The 13,893-nt window shown below is 43.7% G+C and overlaps 1 long non-coding RNA gene across 1 annotated transcript in view; it reads right to left on the bottom strand.

Moving 5' to 3' along the window:
- Window positions 1-1,747: 1,747 nt before the first annotated feature.
- LOC123839864 (uncharacterized) overlaps window positions 1,748-13,893 on the bottom strand; it is a 56,908-nt gene continuing 44,762 nt past the window's right edge. The window contains exons 15-16 of the long non-coding RNA XR_006789772.3: window positions 10,547-11,943; window positions 1,748-4,368 (exon numbers count right to left, since the gene is read on the bottom strand). This is a non-coding gene — a long non-coding RNA (uncharacterized LOC123839864). The remainder of the gene's footprint in view (window positions 4,369-10,546; window positions 11,944-13,893) is intronic.

The following is a 13,893-nucleotide window of genomic DNA, read 5'->3' as shown; positions in this document are numbered from 1 at the left end:
GGTTTTTCTCCCCCGGGGCACCGCCTGACGCTTGTGGGAAGGCTAGTATTTCCATGTCATTCCAGCCTCATCCTTTGGGCTACTGGCGACTAGTCAAGGCCTGATGTCATCTAGAGCTGTTGCTCTTCTCACTACTCATCTTCACCCCAGTTTGACTCAGGTTTTGCATATGTTCCCTTAGACTTGTCACACCCATTACTCTGGTGTTTTTCCCTATTTTCTTGTAGCCCTCCCTACCCTGGGCCACTGGGTTCAAGGAGTGCATGTCCTGTTCCCTCCTTCAGGTCAAAAAGAGGGAGGTAAAAAGGGGACCTTAAATCTGTCTTCATGTACGAAGCAGAAGCTCTGGGTGTCCCCCACGCGAACCCCCTCGGCATTCACTTCTGAAGTCAAACGCTACTTACCACTGACTCCTGAAACTATCCACTTGAAGGTTTTTCTGGCCTTGGGAAAGTGTGCACAGGGAAGTCAGAAGTGTTGGACAATTAATTTCCCTGAAAGCATCCAGAGACAATGACAAATGGAGACTGGCAAATAAATATCCCAGCTCCCTTGCCCCTTGGTTGGGTGAATTCTAAGCCATGGTTTTCAAGTTCCTTGGTGGGACTGAGCTCTGTTTGCCCACAGTGGTCACTTGCTCGGTAATGGAGGCTTTGTCGCCTTCCTCCCCTTCCTTGTCACACAGTCCCCATGTCCTGTATCTCCTAGGACCCTCTCTCAAATAAACTACTTGCACGTGGATGGTTATCTCAGTCTTTGCCAATGAGGGGGTCCTGGCTCAATGTCTAGCAACGCAGTAAGCAGTTGATGCCTGAATTAATAAATTAATCCTTGGCAGGTCATCTATCAATTTTGTAGATGGGATTTCTGCATTAGGAGAAAGGCTACACTGTATGACTATGAAAGATTCTTCCTCCAGGAGCGATAATACGCCTAGGGAGAAATAAATGTCTTTTTAACTACAAGACTTGGGAAAGGAGCTATGAGATGAAAACATGTGAAAAAAAAGAGATTTTCTCCCCTCTGTGCAAGCGTGCTTTTAGATGTGAAGGGGGCAGCTAGGCTCACAGGTTAGTTATGAAATCATGCAATTTCTCGAGCCAGCACATTGCCTTTTATGGACACCACGGTCCGGGATGCCCTGCAGGGAGTGATTTTCCATCCCGGTCGATAGAGTTCACAGTTTCTAGTCACAACAAGCAGAGCCAGAAATAATGTCAGCTCTTCAAACCCTAGAGTATTGTATTATAAATGCACAACGTCAAAATCATATATGAAATAAAGTTTTAATTACTCCATGACTGGACTTTTCATAGCACCATGTTATAGCTGGTTGGCACTGCATCGGGATTTCTGTGTTACAAGTGAGGAAATGAGTCACGAAAGTGTAAAAAGAACGTGCTGAAGGCTCCTTGGCTGTCTGGGAAGAGCTGGAAGAAAATGTTCCTGACCACTCTCCTCCTGGGCTCAGGCTAACATGGGGTGTCGTCACAGCCTCAGACTCTCAAGTCTTTCTGATACAGTTTTATAAGAGAACAAAACCTTGTGGTTAATGAGCTATAGAAGAGCCATTGGTAAAGGGCAATTTAATGATATATATTTGGGGAGGTAAAATGAGAATGTGAAAATCACGTTTTGTCCATAACAACTAAGAGTCTAATATGATTGAGCAAAATCAGATTTTTTTTTTCATAACAACTAAGAGTTTAATATAGTTGAGCACAGGCAAAATGAGGTTCCCCCCAGACCCACCCCGGCTCCCACCTCCAAGAAGCTGCCCTGCTGGGAAGTCTCTGAATTCCATATCTTTTCTACCAGAACAGGAGCTCAGAGATGGGGTGGATGGGACGGGACAGCCCAGGAGGGGCCTGCACCAGAAGTCTAGACCCGCTCATGGGGCAAAGACAGATGCTGGGGGGAAGGGGATCCATGAGCAGGCAGAACATCACCTGCCAAGAGTACTGTGGCTGGCAACGGCCCGGGCAGGGATTAGCACCTCAGAAGTCCAGAAAGAAGTCAAATGCGGGTGTTGTGCAGATCACTGAGGCATGGCAACCGGGAGAGGGTCATACGCGATGATCCAAACAGACGAGCAGTAACGTCTGGCAAGTCCACCAGCTGCCGACTGGTTGAAGGGACTACTGGTTGTCAGGCTACAAAAATAAACTAAGGAGTCAAGAGACCCGGGAGGGGTGCCTGGGTGGTGCAGTGGGTTAAGCTTCAGACTCCTGGTGTCGGCTGGTGGTCTCAGGGTCGTGGGATCGAGCCTGCGCTCAGCGTGGAGTCTGCGTAAGTTTCTCTCTCTCTCTCTCTCTCTCCCTCTGCCCCTCCTCCTCCCCGTACTCGCTCTCTCTAAAATAAATAAATAAATCTTTTTTAAAAAGAGAGAGAGACTGGAACTGAGTTCTAGGTAGCAGCAAGGAGCTTAGCCTCTAGAACTAGAGCCAAGTCCAGAACACCCAGCAACATGGCAGACTTGATCACGACTCACTTGATCTACTAACGGAAGCTTTTGAAATGCCCCGCAGCCAGACGCGGGGTTGGCCTCAGAGCTGAGAGGGGGAGTTTGACGTTGTTTACTGAGCTTAGGGAAGGCATGTTAGTCCATTGAGAGGTGGGGTTGGGGGGCAGGTGTAAAGGCAGGGGATGTGGCAGGCCACGCTACGAGTAATCCCCAGGAAGAAAAACATTGATTCCTAAGAAGGGAGGGAGGTACCGTCTCTTTTAAACTTGGGACCTCTGATACGAAGGTCACCAAGCTCCCCACATGAAAATGAGAACAAAAATAATTTAATTTCTAAAAACAGAGTCTTAGGAAAATGAAGGATTGAATGAAAAAATAACTGGGTCCTCCAGAGAGGGTTTCTGGGATGGGTATCTTTGGCTCTTATCTGTTTTATGTTTTTATCAATGTCTTGGATCAAGACAAAAGATGCATAGTTATCCAATAAGAGAATGATAAAATTCTGGGACGCTAACAGAAGTCTGGATATCAAATGAGGCTAAAAAAGAATCTCGACAAAATTTTGGGAAAATGTTGTCTTAAATATCCCCATGGTCTGCTCCTCTCCTAACTCCAAACAATTCCAGGGGAACCTAGAAGGTGGAAGGAGGGCCCTGGGCTCTGCCACCATTCTCTTAGAGTTGGCCCAGGGACCTCCCACACCGGGATCGGAGAGGTGCTGTGGGACCCACAGCCAAGTCCTACAATAAGATTGGAGAAGCCTTCTTGGAGAGGGCTTGGCCTGTGGAGATCTATGGACCTGTATTAGTCAGAGTTCTTCAGAGAAATGGAACCAATAAGGTGTGTGTGTGTGTATGTGTGTGTGCATATAGAGAAAGAGATTGATTAATTGACCGATTCATTTTAAGGAATTGGCTCACACAACTGTGGGGTCTGGTAAATCCAAAATCTGCAGGGCAGGCCAGCAAGCTGAAGACCCTCAGGAAGAGCTGATGCTGCAGCTTGAGTCTGAAGGCAGTCTGAAGGCAGAATTTCCTCTTTCTTGAGGGACCTCAGTCTTTTGCTCTTAAGGCCTTCAGCAGATTAGATGAGGCCCACCCACGTTATGGAAGGTACTTTGCTTCACTCAAAGTCTACTTATTTTAAATGTAAATTTCACCTGAAAAATACTTTCATATCAACTTCTAGACTGGAGTTTAATCAAATGTGAGGGTACCATGGCCTAGCCAGGGTGGCACATAAAATTAACTATCGTAGAACCCCAAGAGGAAGGGTAATTCTGGTCCCTTACGGCACTTTGGTAGGAACCTACTGGTCTTCCTGAATTCCAAGAAGCTGGAGGAGGAGGAAGGGAGGTAAATGTGTCTTTTATGCTAAGGCTAGAACATATAAGCCCGATTAGCTGAGAAGATGAGGGGTCAGGGAGCCCTCCGCCCTGTATTATAACAGAGAACTGATGACATATCAGCTGCCACCCAGCAGGGCCACGGGGGCAGGCACCATCTCATTTTCCTCATTCACGGAGCAGCTTCCGTTTAAGTAAGGTAGTAGGCAGAATAATATCCCTCCAAAGACATGCACATCCTAGTCCCTGGAACCTGGGGATATACATTACCTTACATGGCAAAGGGGACTTTGCAGACGTGGTGAAGGATCCTGGGGGGGGGGGGGATCTCGGTTTATCCAAGCGGGTCCAATATAATCAGAAAAACCCTTATAAGAGGGAGGCAGGGGGCCAGAGCCAGAGAAGGTAACATGATCACAGAAGATGGAGGATGGGACCACAGGTCAAGGAATGCAGGCAGCTCAAGAAGCAAGAAACATGGAAATGAATTTTTCCCTAGAGCCTCCAGAAGGAATGACGTTCTGCTGACATCTTGATTTAGGACTTCTGAGCTCCTGAACTGTAAGAGAATAAATACATCTGTGTCATGTCAAGCCACATGGTAATGTGGTAATTTGCTACAGCAACAGTAAGAAGCTAATACAGTACCTTAAAGGGACTGGGTGGCCACAGGGAAACAACCATCAGAACACTCGTAATAGGGGGGCCCCTGGGTGGCTCAGTCGGGTAAGTGTCTGACTCTTGATTTCGGGTCAGGTCATGATTGCAGCGTTGTGAGATGGAGCCCTGTGTCCGGCTCCATGCTCAGTGGGGAGTCTGCTTGAGATTCTCTCTCTCCCTTTCCTTCTGCCCCTCCCCCTGCTCATGCACTCTCTCTCTCAAATAAATAAGTAAATCTTAAAAAAAAAATACTAGTAATAGGTTTTAGAGAAACAAAATTGTTGGAGGAGTCAGACAAAAGCTGAATTAAAATACAGAAAGAACACATAAGAAGATTCCGCGCATCACAATGCATACACACACAGACACAAACTCTTTGGAACTAAAAACATTTTTAACTAAAATATTAAAAGCTAAAATAGTCACTGTTGGGCACCTGGGTGGCACAGTCGGTTGAGTGCTGACTTTTGGTTTCAGCTCAGGTCGTGATCTCGGGGTCATGGGATCAAGCCCCGTGTCAGGCTCTGGGCTCAGCAGGGAGTCTGCCTGAGATTCTCTCTCTCTCTCCCTCTGCGCCACCCACTCATGCTCTCTCTCTCTCAAATAAATAAATCATTCATAAATAAATAAACAAACAAACAAATAAATAAATAAATGATAAAATAGTCTCTATTAAGACCCAACTTGGAAGGCAAATAGAAAAAAAGCTTAGGGGCCCCTGGGTGGCTCAGTTGGTTAAGTGTCTGACTCTTGATTTAGGCTCAGGTCATGATCTCCTGGTGAGATCGAGCCCTGCATTGGGTTCTGGGCTGGGCATGGAGCCTGCTTAAGATTCTCTCCCGCCCGCTCCTTCCCCTCCTCCCACATGTGCACGCGCACGCTCTCTCTCTCTAAAAAAAAGAAAGAAAGAAAAAAGCTGGGGCGCCTGGGTGGCTCAGTCATTAAGCATCTGCCTTCGGCTCAGGTCATGATCCCAGGGTCCTGGGATCGAGTCCCACATCGGGCTCCCTGCTCAGTGGGAAGGCTGCTTCTCCCTCTCCCACTCCCCCTGCTTGTGTTCCTTCTCTCACTTTGTCTCTCTCTGTCAAATAAATACATAAAAACTTTAAAAAAATTTTTTTAAAAAGCTTAAAAGACAGAGAAAATCTACAAAGAAATGGAAATTGTGAGAGAGAAAAATAAACTTGAAAGACATTAACTAGGAGAAATAACATATAAATAACAGGATTCCAGAAGGATAAAAAGATAGGGATTTGCTAGAAAACAGAATCAAACCTTCTGTGCTGATGTGTTGATGAGAGTGCCCGCCCCAGGCAGCCGTGGGGAGGGAAGCAGGACGAGGCAGGCTGGAGAGAGAGTGGTCACAAAGGGGCTCATGCAGAGCTAGCTACAGCTTCATGAAAAGCACGAGTGGAAAGACTGGTCTTGCAGGATGTGTGCAGACAGGAGGTATAAACTGCTACATCTCAGAAAGGCTTCTGGAAGGAGCAAAATTTCCCCTCCGGTTCCCCTTGGTGTTCTGTCTCTCCCTGGTCAGAGGCTGGGGACTCCAGTGACACGAATGTTAGACAGTTATTGTCCCACAGGTCCCTGAAGCTCTGCACGCTTTTTTTTCAGTCCACTTTTTCCCTTTCTTGCTATCGGATCTCTGAATGCATATTTCATTGCTGATGCCCATTGTGCCTGTTATCAAAGCACCATTTGATTACATAACTGTCCTTATTTGTGCTTCAGCATTTTACAAGAAATCAGCCTTAGAGAAATGAGTCACAGACCAAATATACAAATGATCAAACAGCCAATGTTTAAATAAATAAACTAGTAGATTAAAAATTAAAGCTGACCACACTAGGAGACCAGCGATAAAATATCCATCATTAAAAATGTAGCCCTTACTGATCTGATTAACACAACTCATTAAAGTATTAAGAGGAGTAGGAAGCAAACTTACAAGTAACAGATTGATGTTTCAAAAAGAAATTTGGAAAAAAATCAGTGTTTATTGTTGTTTTATTTTCTAGAGCATTTTCAAAGGAAGAGAATAGATTTGGTAAACTGTAACATATAAAAAATCTCCAAGAGGGACACCTGGGTGGCTCAGTCGGTTAAGCATCTGCCTTTGGCTCGGGTCATGGTCCCAGGGTCCTAGGATCGAGCCCCGCATCGGGCTCCCTGCTCGGTGGGAAGCCTGCTTCTCCCTCTCCCACTCCCCCTGCTTGTGTTCCCTCTCTTGCTGCTTTTCTGGCCCAATACGAACAGGTGGGTGGCGGAAGAGGGGAAATGAAGAAGTGCCATGGAGTGTAGTAAGACAGGAGAGCTCTTTAATGTAAGTCTTGCATTTTAAAAATTGCTGTGTGACCCTCTGGTCTCATAGCCAAAGCAGGGAAGTGGAATTCTGTGACAGGAAAGAGAAAAATCAGCACTGTGAACAATATGGATTTGAGTCAAGTAGATTTTAACCGATTTACAAATTCATTGGAAAAGTTCTATGCGGAGGAGATACGGAGGACCAGGTGAGAAGGAACAAATTTTGTTTGCTTTCCAGAAAACCGTCAACTCTAATTCTCATCCAGGAGTCAGGCTGGCACATAATTTTCAAACCTTAGAGTATGTGGGACACCAATGACTCTTGAGTGTAGAGTGCGGGGCGGGGAGGAGCAGAGAAGGGGCAACAAATAGACCAGCCCAGTGAGTGGAGAAATTAGATACGTCGGGGATGATAGGATGTGTGCAAAATGGCGCACACCTGCGGGTGTGTGTGTGTGTGTGTGTAGGTATGTACGTGAGGTTTTTTTTTTTTTAAGATTTTATTTATTTATTTGACAGAGAGAGACAGAGCGAGAGAGGGAACACAAGCAGGGGGAGTGGGAGAGGGAGAAGCAGGCTTCCGGCCGAGCAGGGAGCCCGATGCGGGGCTCGATCCCAGGACCCTGGGATCATGACCTGAGCCGAAGGCAGACGCCTAACGACTGAGCCACCCAGGTGCCCCTACGTGAGAGTTTTTGTCCAAAGGTAGAAGGCAAGATGAAGCATGGTTCCCTGGAGATCGTGGAAGATTAAGAATCATTCGGGAGCATTAGTCTAAGAGTCTAAAAAATGAGAGTAGAGAAGAGGCAGCCAATAGGACACCAGCTCCAAAATAAAATAGAACGCAGATCTCATCCCTCTGGCTAAAATTTGAGGGATGGTTCCCCTCAAGGTTCCCGACACTGGGGAACACATCTGCTAAACCTGTATTTGAGACATATGCTCTGATGTGAATGTCTGAAAATGGATTTAGCCCAGAAAATCCAGGAACCAGGGCTGTATTGGGAGGGTTTTCCCCCTCTGCACTGTCGACATTTGGGGCAGAACGAGTCTGTCGTGGGAAGGGCTGTCCTGTGCATCACAGGATGTTCAGAAGCTTCCCTGGGTCCCCCCCCCCACCACCATGAGATGCTGGGAGCACCATCCTGTGTGACACATGTGTCACTCAAATCCTGTCAAGATACAGAGCATTACAATCACCCAGAAATTCCCTGACATCATTTCCTTGCCCATCCCTGCCCCAAATCTGCCCCAGAGGCAACCACTGTTCTGATGCTCCTCGATCGTAGATTAGTTCTGCCTGTTTTAGAACTTCATATAAATGGGAATCATATAACATGTGTTCTTCTGTCTAGATTCTCTCTTAGAAAAAGGCTTTCAAGAGGCATCTGTGTTGTTCCATGTATAAGTAGTTTGTCCCTTTCTATTCCTAAGCAAGATTTCACTGTATAAATACACTACAGTTGGTTTATCCATTCTTCTATAAATGGTCATCTAGGCTGTTTCTGGTTTTTGGCAACATTTTCAATAAAACTGTAATTATCATTTATCAAAGTCTGTAATATATTTTTGTTCTATTAATCAATTGTGGACTAAGAGTAATTATAATTATAATATCAACTCAATACAAAAGAAATTTTTATCACTTTCAATTTTATGGTGACAGAAAGTTAAATTTATATACGGGGGCGCCTGGATGACCCAGTTGGTTAAGCATTTGACTCTTAATTTCAGCTCAGGTCATGATCTTAGGGTCGTGAGACTGAGCGCCGAAGTGGGTTCCGAGCTGAGTGTGAAACCTGCTTAAGATTCTCTCTCCCTCTCCCTCTGCCCCTGCCCTCCCCTCCCCACCCCTGTGCAGTTCAATCTCTCTCTCTCTCAAAAATAAATAAAATAAATACATAAATAAATAAATTTATAGATTTTTATTGCAAAGCATCATGAAAGGGTGAGCAATAGAAAAACTTTCAAGCGTAAAAAATTACATTAAGGGGCACCTGGGTGGCTCAGTCAGTTAAGCATCTGACTCTTGGTTTCCACTCAGGTTGTGATCTGCCCGGGTCCTGGGATGGAGCCCCGCATCAGGCTCCACACTCAGTGCAGAGTCTGCTTCAGATTCTCTCTTCCTCTCCTTCTGCCCTGCCCTGCTTCTCTCCCTGCCACCCCCCACTCATGCTTGTGCTCTCTCTCTCTAAAATGAATAAGTAAATAAAATCTTTTTAAAAAAAATTACACTAAGGGCGCCTGGGTGGCTCAGTTGGTTAAGCGACTGCCTTCGGCTCAGGTCATGATCCTGGAGTCCCGGGATCGAGTCCCGCGTCGGGCTCTCTGCTCGGCAGGCAGTCTGCTTCTCCCTCTGACCCTCCCCCTCTCATGCTCTCTCTCGCTCATTCTCTCTCTCAAGTGAATAAATAAAATCTTTAAAAAAAAAAAAAGAAAAAAAAATTACACTAAGATAAACTACTAAGGAAGAGGTAGAAAAGAAATAGAAGTTTGAAGGGAAACAAGAAATGAGAACTGTCCAACTGTAAAGATGATCTGTGTTTTTAAATGAACGATGTGATTATTAGATTGCTATGGCATTTAGATTCCATTAGGTTTATTCAAATGAGTGATGTGATGGTTTAAGACTATTTTAAGATTTTAATATTCAGTATTTTTAATACTCTAGAAATGTCAAATTTATGATGAAAACAATTAGATGTAAACATGAAATTATGTGAAGAGGCTCATAGTTTTCTCAAATTATTTTCCAAGCCCTATCCAAAATACCAGGAAGAAGAACAGAAGTTTTCCCCAATACCTGTTGCTTCTCCCGAAGGGTCCTGGATTCTAACTCATCACTCTCTGGCTCTAATTGCCATCTTTGGTTCTCACTAGGCCTTGAGAACACTACCAGTTAGGCAAAATTCATGGGTAAGTTTGGGTCATATTTTGTATCTCAGGAAACAGAAACTGAGGTGAGGACTTGGACCAAACACAACCCAGATGGTCAATCAATGTGGTGTCATCAAACACTCATATTCTTGGTCTGTGGTCAAGTGGAAATGAATTTGCATTTCAAAGCCTTGCACTGGGAAGATGGTGGATCTTCTTTCATCTCCTTTTCCCTTTTGCACCCATGTGGCCTGGAATACACTGAAAGAAATCATAGGTGTCTTTGCACTAGCTATTTTGTTTTTCCCCGGAGAAAGCTTCTTTTTGTTAGAAAGTAACATGCCACAGATCCTATTACAGAAAATATTGGTTAGAGAACTTTACAGGTTCCTCGTGTATTCAGTTTAGTTGTATCAGTATACACAATGTGAAAAGAGCTCATTAATTTGTGAAAAATGTAATAAAGTGATGGAAGTTGCATTAACAAAACCACTGACTGATGAATTTTTAATTTGAATATCCTGGAGCCTTACTGAAACCTGAGGGTCATGGCTGGACTCAACCAGTCAGGAAAGTTGGAGATTAATACCGTGCCCTTGCATTATGTTTTGACAATTTTTTCTTCCAGAAAATGTTCACTTTTTAGTATTAGAATTGCAGAATACTATGGACTGAATGTGCCTGTCCAAAATTCATATGTTGACGTTCAGATGCCCAATGTGATGGCATTAAGACGTAGGACCTTAGGGAGGTGAAGGCTCAGCCCTCAGGATTAGGATTAGTGCCCCTATAAAAGGACCCCCACCCACTCACCCAGGGCAACCCCACCCTTTCTGCCGCGCGGGGACACAGTGAGAAAACAGCCTTCTATTAACCTGGAAGAGGGTTCTCACCAGTCTCTGGATCTGCTGAGGTCTTGACCTTGAACTTTCCAGTCTCTAGAATTATGAGAAATAATTGTTTAAGCCACCCAGTCAATTGTATTTTTGTTACAGCAGCCCACGTGGACTAAAACACAGAGTTTAGCGCATAATTATTCCTAATTATTTAAACTGTGTTTGTCCCTACCTCAATTAAAGTGTAAACTTTTTTTTTTTTAAGATTTTATTTTTAAGTAATCTAAGATCAACAGTCGCATGCTCTTCCAACTGAGCCAGTCAGGCACCCCAAGTTTAAACTTTTTGAAGGCAGAGATGGTCTAATTCTTTTCTGTCCCTCACAGTTGTGATCACTGGATTAGACACACAGCACATGCTTGATCTGGGGATGATAGTCAAAATCTTTAACAGCCAGCTAATTAGAAAGAACACTGGCCCTAATGTTAGGGAGATGCCCAGCTGTGCCCAGCATTTTCATTGCTGGGTTGTAGGGAAATGCAAGGGGTTCCAGGGAGGGGACCAAAGTAGTAAGGGGAGTGGCTATTTATCCCCCAATACAGAACCATTTATGTTTTAGCAACCAATACATAGTTATACCATCTGAATATCAACCCCAAAGAGCAAACATTTTATGAAAAAACAAATTGTAAAAGCATTAACATTATCTCCTTTTAACAGAAGAGTCAGCTAAGATCCAAGATGCAAATGTATGCCCCAAAGTTACCCAAGTAGATAGCAGGACTGGACATCAGCATCCGGCTTTCTGGACTCCAGATATCACGGGCAGATAATTCGACAGGTTGGATGATGCTGTTGCTCTTCCTGGATCCCTTGGAATTCCTGTTTACCATTTTTTTCTTCCTGTCTTTGGGGGTGCTTTTGATTTCAACAAGCAACATGTGCTGTGCTTTTATGGAGAACTCCCTTATAGTTCCTGGATCCCACTTGCCTGCAGGTGAAGTCCCTGGGGGTGGTCTGTAACCTGTGACTGGTAGGGTGCTGGTGCAGGAACTCTAGCCCCCTTGTCTAGGGTGAGCTCAGCCCCAGCCATCGTTTACAGTCCAGAGTCCCCCAGGGGCCAGGTGACATCACTGCCTGTGGAACTGAGCCAAGCACTCTGCGTCCTCTTCCGGGTCTGCTCCCCTCACCCTCCGTTAATGGTCTCATAGGAGCACTTCCTATAACAGAAGTGAGTTCTTTCACAGTTCTGTAGGCCAGAAGTCTGCAGTCCAAGGAGCCAGGCAGGGTGAGCCTCCCTCAGAAGGGTCTAGGAGAGAATCTGTTCCACACCTCTCTCTTTGCTTCTGGGGTTGCTAGCAATCCTCGGCAGTCTTTGGTTCATAAACACATCACTCCAGTCTCCACCTCTGTCTTCACATGGGGTTCTCCTGTGTCTGTGTCATCTCTTGTTCCTATAAGGACACCACTCATGTTGGATTGGGACCCTAATTAGTATGGCCTCATTTTTACTTGACTGTATCCACAAAGGCCCTGTTTCCAAATTTGGTCACATTCATGGGTCGGGGAGGCTAGTGTTTGTTTAGGGCCCTGAAGGAAGAATTAGTTTCAGGCTTCTGTCTTGGGCTTGTAGATGGCTGTCTTCTCCCTGTGTCTTTTCATACCATCTCCCCTCTGTGCATGTCTGTGTCTGGGTCCTATTTCCTCTTTTTTTAAGGATACTAGTCATATTGGATTCGGGCCCACCCTAATTTGGTTATCTCTGTAAAGACCCTTTCTCCATATACTGTCACATTCTGAGGTAATAGGAATTAGGACTTCAATATAAGAATTTTGAGGGAACACAAATCAACCTATAATAGGAAGTTAGGACTTCAACATATCTTGCATGGGGGGTGGGGGGAGCACAATTCAATCCTTAACACTGACCTAAAGCATTTTCTTTGTTACTTTAAGATTTCATGAGAAACAAAACAAATGAGCAAAGGGGGAAGAAGAGACAAAGAGAAACAAACCAAGAAACTGACTCTTAACTGTAGAGAACAAACTGATGGTTACCAGAGGGCAGGGGCGTGGGGGATGGGTGAAACAGATGATGGGGATGAAGGAGTGAACTTGTGATGAGCACCAGGTGATGCATAGAATTGTTGAATCACTATATTGTAAACCTGAAACAAATATTACATTGATATAAACTAATATTAACTCAAATTAAAATAAAAACAAAAGATTTCATGAAGGTCAAGAATATAAACACAGGGGCACCTGGGTGGCTCAGTGGGTTAAATGTCTGCCTTCAGCTCAGGTCATGATCCCAGGGTCCTGGGATCCCTGCTCATCTGGGAGTCTGCTTCTCCCTCTCCCTCTGCCCCTCCCCCTCTGCTCATGCTCTGTCTCTCGATTTCTCTGTCTCAAATAAATAAATAAAATCTTAAAAAAAAAAAAAGAATATAAACAAAGAATCATGTGTACTATATGTATAACCCAGCTGTCATATTTCCCAATTGTTATTCAAGTGTCTTAAAATACGATATTTTTATCTTTCTGAATCACTGACCATAAAATCAGAAACAGTATCATGGCTTTATTTATGGGACTTAAGAATTTACAACACTTGTGTTTTTATTTCCTATGGTCAAGCTAGATGCTTTTTTCTGATAAGTATTTGTTTTGAATTGGAAATTATGTACCCTTAAGTGTTGTTTTGTGTGAAACAAATGAGTCATTAATAACACAATAAATAAACTATACAGTGGTTAAGAATGTGGGCTCTGGTGTCAGGCTGTGTAAGTTTCCATCAGCTCTGTAACTTCCTAGCTCTGTGACCCTAGGGAAGTTAATTCATCTCTCTGAGCTTTCATTCCTTATCTATAACAGGGAGATGAAAACAGTACTATAATTCTGAAGCATTTCACACAGTATTGCTCACAGTAAACACTATTAATTTAGCTATTATTTTGTCTGAAGTATTAGTTTATATGTTGTAATTCTGAAAACAGAAAGACATAATAGAAGTGAAATTTCTTATTATTTCTTTAAGTAAAATCTCACACTTTTCCAGAAAACATTGCTAATGCTTTCCTTTAAAATGACAAGATAAAACTTGTTTTTTCTCTTTATCTTTCAGAATTTAACTTTATATTACCAAAATAAAATTATCATTTAAACTTTTATGGGAAAAAAATTTTAAATGATACATTATGGTTTTTTGAAAAATAGGTAATCCTCTAATGTAGTATAAATTCGAATGTCATAAAGGAAATATAGTAAAAAGCAAGTCTCCTCTTCCTTACCCCTAATTCTCTGATCATATTTCCAGAGGTAACCACTGTTACCACTGTCTTGTATATTCTTCCAGAAACAGTCTATACATATGCAAGAAAATATGTATATTTCCACACCCA

This window comes from Mirounga angustirostris, unplaced genomic scaffold (assembly GCF_029215605.1).
Source record: "Mirounga angustirostris isolate CCGP_5_RB_7025 unplaced genomic scaffold, mMirAng1.0.hap1 SCAF_3, whole genome shotgun sequence".
Classification (NCBI taxonomy): Eukaryota; Metazoa; Chordata; class Mammalia; order Carnivora; family Phocidae; genus Mirounga; species Mirounga angustirostris.
This window is presented reverse-complemented; position numbering and strand designations above follow the sequence as displayed.